Source organism: Salmo salar, chromosome 19, assembly GCF_965601325.2.
Source record: "Salmo salar chromosome 19, fSalSal1, whole genome shotgun sequence".
NCBI classification, from domain to species: Eukaryota; Metazoa; Chordata; class Actinopteri; order Salmoniformes; family Salmonidae; genus Salmo; species Salmo salar.
The window spans coordinates 45,113,708-45,122,710 of record NC_138309.1 but is presented as its reverse complement, the minus strand read 5'-3'; positions in this window follow the sequence as shown (position 1 = coordinate 45,122,710).

The window sequence follows — 9,003 nt, the reverse complement described above, 5'->3', positions numbered from 1 at the left end:
ACACACACACACACACACTTGTGTTGAGTGTCCAGATGTCCAGTGTCTTCGTGACAGGTCACGTGACCAGCGGTAAAACACGTCTTTTAAATGAATTACTGCGACGGAATGTGACAAATCCAGTGGTGGATTATCAACCACACAGATCTAAATGAGCTATTAGCACCAGAGGTCCACAAGGCTCTGGGTTACGTCATTTCATAACGCATCCGCTCTAACAGCTCAACCTGGTCTCAGAGCATTTTTGCATTATTCTGTACGTAAATCCGAGACACTCTATTTAGTAGGATATGTTACTTTTCGTATGGTATGTATTCATCTGTGGATGTCCATCACCCATTTCTTATTATATGTTACGAATTACAATTCCGTCACAAGGAGTCACTAGAGCACAATGAGACAGGGAAATTCCATCTGGCCAAACCCTCCCCTAATCCGGACGACGCTGGGCCAATTGTGCGCTGCCTCCTTGGTCTCCCTGTCACAGCCGGCTGTCACACAGCCTGGGAATGAACCCGAGGCTGTAGTGATGCACTGCATCACAGTGTCTTAGAGCTCTGCACCACTCAGGAGGCCCAAGAATTTGTTAAACTTACAAAATATTACAAATTAGCAAAACATATGAAATGTTATGAATTCTAGCCAGGTGGCTAACGTTAGCCAGCCCGCTAAGGTTAGCTAGGCTAGGGGTTAGGCTTAAGGTTGGGGTTAAGTTTAGGAGTTAGGTTAAGGTTAGGGTTAGGGAAGGTTTAGCTAACATGCTAAGTTGCTGCAAAGTAACTAAAAAGTATTAAGATGATGAAAAGTTGCTAGTTAGCTAAAATACCAAAGTTGCCGATGAGATTCGAAACTGGCAACCTTTGTATATAGGTAACAAGGATATTGACATTATATGCCCACTCCGACCAACCATCCGCCTTTCATTTTTGTCTTAAGTAACCATCTGTCTTATTTAATCATACCAAACACACCATATCATACTAAATGGATTGTCTCGGATTTACGTACAGAATAATGTGAAATGCTCTGAGACCAGGTTGCAAAGCTATGTCAGACTGTTGTAGGGCTATGGATGGCAGCAGAGAGATGATGACTGGAAATGCCCAATCACAGGCTGCTGAGACTAAACAGCCTTGCAAGCGTCATGGCCTATCAATACAACCTTCTTAATTAATCTTTAAAAGTCGACTGACGCACCTGTGTCAATCTATTTAACATTATAAAAGAATCCCCATTAAAATCCATTTGTTTAATCCAGCGATATCTTTTTTTTTCTTTGTATGGGCGGCGTCTCAATCCACCACATCGTCCTATGGCGGCTTTCCTCATCTGTGGTGGAAAGTGACATAGCTACAGAGAGGTTTGTCAGACCAGGAGACATCCCGAATCTCGTTCTGTTCATGAAAATGTCTGTTTGGCCTACAAACTCACACGGAAAGATGAGACTCTATGGAAAGATGAGACTCTCACGAACACAATGGTGTTCTCTGTTTTGCTATTCAAAGGACTTGTCTGAAGTTAACCGGTATAAAAAAATGAATGAAGTATGGAAGCTGGATTAGTATCCGAAGCTGGATTAGCTTCCAGGCAGCTTCTCTCCCGGAGAACAGGGTGTAAAAAACTGTCACCTCTCCCACGAACTGCTCCAGACTAACGCATATGGCCGGCTGCTGCTCTCACCTGGCAGTAACCCAGGTGAGAGCCCTCCCAGACATCAGCGTGATGAGATAGGCAATCTTGAAATGATCCGAGGGGAAGGAGGAGGGCTGAAGCTCGAAAATGAGGGCACACTGAGCCAGAAATGCCCGACAGGTGCTCGACTCTCCATTGAAGCGTTCCAGGGGTGGTAAACAAGGCTCCCGAGAAGGTGGAGTGGCCGATGAGACGGCGCTGCTAACCCCTGAGTTACTGAGGGGCTTTGGGGCTACCACCTTGGTAGGCTACCTCCCAGACAACCTGCGGAATTGCTCCAGCAAACTGTCCAATGCCCTGTCATGGCGTTCAGCCAACGTTTGGACCTCCTCCATGAGGCCACGAAGCAGTTCCTCGTGACTCCCGATGGTGGCTCCTTGGGAGGAGATGGTGTCGTGCAGCTGGCCCGGGTCTGCTGGGTCTGTCATGGCCAGTTCGTACTATCAGGATTAAGATAAGACCCAGATGCAGACTGTTTCAAAGTAACAATGTTAATTACAGCAACAGGAGCAAAGGTACAGGATGGCAGGCAGGCTCAGTGGCAGGCAGAGTGGTCAGGCGGGCGGGCTCAGTGTCAGGACAGGCAAGGGTCAAAACCAGGAGGGTGAGAAAAGAGAGACTGGGGGAAAAGCAGGCGCTGGTCCAAAACCGCTGGTTGACTTGACAAACAAGACGAACTGGCAACAGACAAACAGAGAACAGGTATAAATATACAGGGGATAATGGGGAAGATGGGTGACACCTGGAGGGGGGTGGAGACAATCACAAGGACAGGTGAAACAGATCAGGGCGTGAAAATATCAATACACCCTTCTTAATTTAACAAGCATCATGGCCTATCAATACACCCTTCTTAATTAAACAAGCATCATTACACCCTTCTTAATGAAACAAGCATCAATACACCCTTCTTAATGAAACAAGCATCCTGGCCTGTCAATACACCCTTCTTAATTAAACAAGAATCATGGCCTGTCAATACACCCTTCTTAATTAAACAAGCATCATGGCCTGTCAATACACCCTTCTTAATTAAACAAGCATCAATACACCCTTCTTAATGAAACAAGCATCCTGGCCTGTCAATACATCCTTCTTAATTAAACAAGCATCAATACACACTTCTTAATCCAAAAAAAGAATGACGGTCCTGTTATTCATGAATTCTGTTCTTCATGAATTCAATGATTGTAACGCTTGGGCGTAGTGGGTGCAGAGTCAGGAGCAGGAAGCAGAGAATGCAGGGTAGTATTTTTAATAACACACAACGGCAAAACACAAGCCGCCCCAACAGCGAACTAGGGCGCACACAAAACCAAAGTGCCCAAACACATGGGACAGAAAAGGTTGGCGCAAAATACGCACTAGCACCTCAAAATACAATGAGCGTGCAACAACAAGCTAAACACAGAGCAAACAATCCCGCATACAGAGCAGGCGGGCCTCCTGGCTAAAATAGCCCGGCTAATCAGCCCAAACCAAAAACAGGTGCACACAATAAACGGAAAGGGGGAAAAGGAAATCAGTGGCAGCTAGTAGGCCGGCGACGACGATCGTCGAGCGCCACCCAAACAGGAGGGGGAGCTACCTACGGTAGGAGTCGTGACAATGATAATTTACTTAGAAAATGTTTATTTCTTAGTACGTGGTTACGTACTTGGTCCTCTTTGTTCCTACGTGAAACCGAATGCTTTCACGAGAGAGCAGCACTGCTGCCGATCTTCTGCCTTTTTCATCTCCTTCTCCATGGGTCTTCACCAGGGTTCTTTTGGCTGGCCACTCTACCTTTTCCAATCTGCTGTCTGGTGAAGCGCTGTGTTTGGCTCATTCATTCAGCATATATGCCCTATTATTTAAACAGTGTACAGATGAAGGATTTTAATTTGAGCCAGTTTGCTACAGCAGTAAAATAATCCTGCATCAACAGTAAATGTGAATTATTATGTGGATTATAATTAATGGACATTTTATTTAGGGGAAACCTGTTTTAGGGTAAGATTTGAATACCACTGGCCTATTTTGTATGGACCCAGAGGCCTTGTATCAATACCTGTCACAGCTTACGGTCTTCCTTATCTAAAGCCCAACTCTCCTTATCTCTCTCATCCCAAACGCACCCAGCTCTCCTTATCTCTCTCATCCCAAACTCACCCAGCTCTCCTTATCTCTCTCATCCCAAACTCACCCAGCTCTCCTTATCTCTCTCATACCTCACCCTCTCCTTATCTCTCCTATCCCAAACCCGCCCAGCCATCTTCCTTATCTCTCTCATCCCAAACTCACCCAGCTCTCCTTATCTCTCTCATACCAAACCCACCCAGCTCTCCTTACCTCTCTCATACCAAACCCACCCAGCCATCCCTCTTATCTCTCTCATACCAAACCCACCCAGCACTCATTATCTCTCTCATCCCAAACTCACCCTCTCCTTATCTCTCCTATCCCAAACCTGCCAAGCCATCTTCCTTATCTCTCTCATCCCAAACTCACCCAGCTCTCCTTATCTCTCTCATCCCAAACTCACCCAGCCATCCTCTGTATCTCTCTCATCGCAAACCCACCCAGCCATCCTCTTTATCTCTCTCATCCCAAACCCACCCAGCCATCCTCTTTATCGCTCTTATCCCAAACTCACCCAGCTCTATTTATCTCTCTCATCCCAAACCCACCCAGCTCTCCTTATCTCTCTCATCCCAATGAGAATGGCAATAGCCCCTTTCACAGTGCACAAGCCGGAAGTGGACATTTCCATCCAGAAAGATTAAACAGTGCTCTAAACACAAAAAGTAACACGCCCTGCAAAAGTGTAGAAGATTAAGGGAAAAACTCCTTGAAGAGAGGAAAACTTTCCTTAAAGAGAACTCTGTATGCTTGCGGTGTGTCTCCTCAACCGCACACCAGGTGAAGAACTGTAAAGCTGTCATCCAGCTCAGAGTGTGGAAGCTACAGACACATTGCAGCTCTTCATGCGAGTCCTGCCTCTTGGTCTCAGAAAGAAGCCGTCAGCTCCTCCACACAGCATGGCGTGGAGGAAGACGAGTCTCCATCCTATCCAGTTGGCACTTCCACCTGCACTGAGGTCTGTGGGGACAATGCTCAGGGAAAATCTTGCTCCAAGATCTGTCTTGCAAATGTCTACCCAGAGGGTCAACCTAAGAAGAAGATAAAAATGTATGCCATTCTGGAAGACCAGAGTAATAAGTCCTTAGCCAGATCAGTCTTCTTCAAAATGTTCAACGTAGCCGACGACACCCCACCTTACATCCTTAAAATGTGTGCAGGTGTCTGAGACCATGTGCCGGAGAGCGAGAGGCTTCATTGTGGAATCAGCTGATGGAAAGGCCTGTTTGCCTCTTCCCACACTCATTGTGTGCAATGAGCTTCCGAACAATAGGGCAGAAATCCCTACACCAGATGCTGCAAGGTATCACCCTCTCCTCAAGTTCTTTGACACCAAGATACCTCCCCTGGAACCTCATGTTGAGATCCTGCTACTACTAGGGAGAGACATCATCCAGGTCCACAAGGTGCTAGAGCAGAGCAACGGTCTCCTGCACTCCTCCTTCGCACAGCGCCTAACCCTCGGCTGGGTTGCTCCACTCCCTTTCCATAGCTCTCGGCAACGCCTCCCCAACAACCGCGCCCAGGCCAGCAATTGCCTCACTTCACTCACACGCACACTCAAGAAAAGTCCAGAGATAAAGGACCATTTCATTGAGTTCATGCGCAATGAGCACGCTGAAATCGCTCCACCCTTGCATGCAGATGAAGAGTGCTGGTATCTTTCAATCTTCGGGGTGTATCGTCCCCCCAGAAATAGACAGATAAGAGTGGTATTTGACTCCAGTGCCCAGCACCACGGGTATCACTGAACAACGTCCTGCTTACCGGTCCCAACATGAACAACAGTCTGCTTGGGGTACTACTGCGGTTCAGAAAAGAGCCAGTGGCTGTGACAGGAGATGTTTCACTGTTTTGTGGTTTGTGAAGACCATCGGAACTACCTGCAATTCCTCTGGTACTGCCACAACGACTTGGATGTTGAAGTTGTGGAGTACAGGATGCGGGTCCACGTCTTCGGTAACAGCCCATCCTCAGCAGTGGCCATGTATGGGCTCAGGAAAGCCGCCTTAAAAGGTGAGAGGGATCATGGAGCAGAGGCAAGGCACTTCATCAAGAGGAACTTTTACGTCGACGATGGTATCGTATCCCTGCCCACAGAGAAAGAAGCCATCACTCTTCTCCACAATGCACAAGATCGCCTCTAACAAGGCAGAGATCATGAGAGCCTTTTGTCTAGAAGACCTAGCTAAGGGGCTGAAGGACCTGGATCTGAGCCTCGACTTCCCTCCCATGCAGAGAAGTCTTGGGGTGAGCTGGGACATCGCAGACGATGTCTTCACATTTCAGGTGTCCTCAGCAGAGAAACCATACACTAGACGTGGAGTCTTGTCAACGATCAACAGCCTGTTCGATCTGCTTGGATTTTCTGCTCCAGTAAGCATTGAAACATTCAAGGAAGAGCTTGCTATGGAGCCCTGCGGCTGGGACGCTCCTCTCCCAGAAAAGAAGATCAAAGAATGGAAACTCTGGAAATACTCACTGAAGGAGCTTGAGCTGCACATACACCTCCATCTCCCTCAGCCTAGCACACAAGAAAGAGTTGTGTGTCTTCTGTGATGCATCCACAAATGCCATCGCAGCAGTAGCTTACCTGAAGACCACCAATGCCAGTGGAAACATAGATGTCGGCTTCATCTTTGGCAAGGCCAAGCTCGCTCCACGCCCTGAGATCACTGTTCCAAGACTCGAGCTGTGTGCTGCTGTTCTAGCAGAAGTAATCATCGATGAGATTGATGTCCAACTTGATGCTGTCACATTCTACTCCGACAGCAAAGTAGTCCTGGGTTACATTCACAACGACTCCAGACGATTCTATGTGAATGTAAACAATAGGGTGCAGCCTATCAGGAGATCAACCAACCCAGGGCAGTGGAAGCGGTTCCTACTGACCAGAACCCTGCTGATCCTGTCTTGAGATCAGTCCCAGCAGGCAGCCTGACTCACAGCACATGGTTGACAGGACCAGCTTCTTTGCTCAGGTCAGCAGAGCCAGAAACCCCTCAGACACCTTTCGACTTGGTAGACTTCGGATCTGATGTCGAGATCCGCCCCCAAGTTGCTTGCCACGCCACCAATGTCTCCAGTAAGTTTGAGAGGTTCTCAAGAGGTGCTTTGAGAGGTTCTCAAGCTGTCAAGCACTGACACATGGAACAGCTCGGGTTGTGCACGTTGCTAACTCCAGATGTGCAATGGATGGCACATTTGTGACAAACCCTACTCCATCGAGGACCTGGATCAGGCCAAGACCATCATAATACACAGTCTGCAACACAGCACCTTTCAAGAGGAAATGGAATGCATCAGAGAAGGTAAAGCCATTCCTAAGCAGAGCCCACTCTTCATTCTGTGTCCCTACAATATTGGTTCGACGTCAGTCCCAAGCAAACCTTGGCCAAGATGAAATCAACCCTCTCATCCTCCCTGGAAGGAGCCACATCACTACTCTACTCATTCGCCACCACCACGAGCAGGTCCACCATCAAGGGTTCCACTTCACTGAGGGTGCTTTGAGAGAAGCTGGTCTATGGGTCATTGGTGGGAAACGCCTCATCAGCAGCACACTCTACCTATGCGTAATTTGCCGAAGACTAAGTGTGAAGTTGGAATCTCAAAAGATGTCTGACCTGCCCGTGGATCGCCTTAGCACTGACCCTCCCTTCTCCTTTGTGTTTGGGCCATGGATGGTTACAGCACGTTTCTGTCGTGTAATTCCATTGTTGACCACTTGGGGGCCACTGTCCTGTGTTGATATGTGTTGCTCGATTAATGTGCTAAATCCTGTAGAATAATTGTCCCATTCCAAAATGATGAAAGTCACACAGTGGAGCTGCAGATGTTATCAAACTCCATCCTTCTTGCTATAATTTTGTAGAAGCATTGTATGTAAGTAAAATTAATCATAACATATTTGGCATTCAATTCATGTGTCACGACTTCCGCCAAAGTCGGTCCCTCTCCTTGTTCGGGCGGCGTTTGGCGGTCGACGTCACCAGCTTTCTAGCCACCGCCGATCCACTTTTCATTTTCCATTTGTTCTGTCTTTGTCTTACACACCTGGCTTCACTCATCCAATTACTTGTTTATTATTTAACCCTCTGTTCCCCATGTTGTGTTTGTGAGTGATTGTTTGTTGTAATTTGGTCCGTCTTTGTGGGCTCGTGATGATACTTTGTATATTTTTTTATTTTTGTTTAAAAGAACATTGATTACTCATATCTGCTGTCCTGTGCCTGACTCGCTACACCAGTTACACACAGGACCCTTACATCGTGATGATATTTTGTACGGATTATCATTTTAATGAGATCTTCTTGATAACCATATGGATATCTGATCAGTGCATTTGATCTTGTCATGTTTCTGGGGAATTATATACATCTGATTTAATGCATAATGGTGCATATTTCTGGGTTTATGAACGTGTTTTACAAATACATGCTGTGTTATTATTGAGAATGAAACCTAGTTTTCAGCTAGTATACAATAAGTCATACTCATTGTTCTTTTCTTTCTATATTTCAGTTTTCCTCATTTCAGTCACTATTACTGTACCTATGAAGCGGTGGCAGTAAATCATCCTTCAACACTACAGTAGCTGTACTGGGTTCATCTATCTGCTAAGCTTAAGAAGGGGACTCTTTTGCTAGGGCAGAATAAAAATGAATACAACAGATTTCAAGATACAAAAGTGTGAGTAATGTATACCATTTTTCCTCATCTGTTGCCCTTTTCCTTTACATTGCAGATCTCATTATGCGTCAGCCATCCTTTTCCCATATAATATATCTATGTGTCCCAACCCACCCGGCCTCCACCCAGCTGGACCTTGCTCACCCACGGCTGGAAAACGGAATCCTGTAACCATGTTGACTCCGCTGGCGCTCCCATCTCCACATAACCCTGTGAACACAGCAGCTGAGGAGCACCAGGAGTCAACATGCTCCTGACCTGTAGAACCCTCCCTGCATAGAGGACCAGACTGGGGGATATTAACCTGTAGGACCCTCCCTGCATAGAGGACCAGACTGGGGGATATTAACCTGTAGGACCCTCCCTGCATAGAGGACCAGACTGGGGGATATTAACCTGTAGGACCCTCCCTGCATAGAGGACCAGACTGGGGGATATTAACCTGTAGGATCCTCCCTGCATAGAGGACCAGACTGGGATATATTAACCTGTAGGACC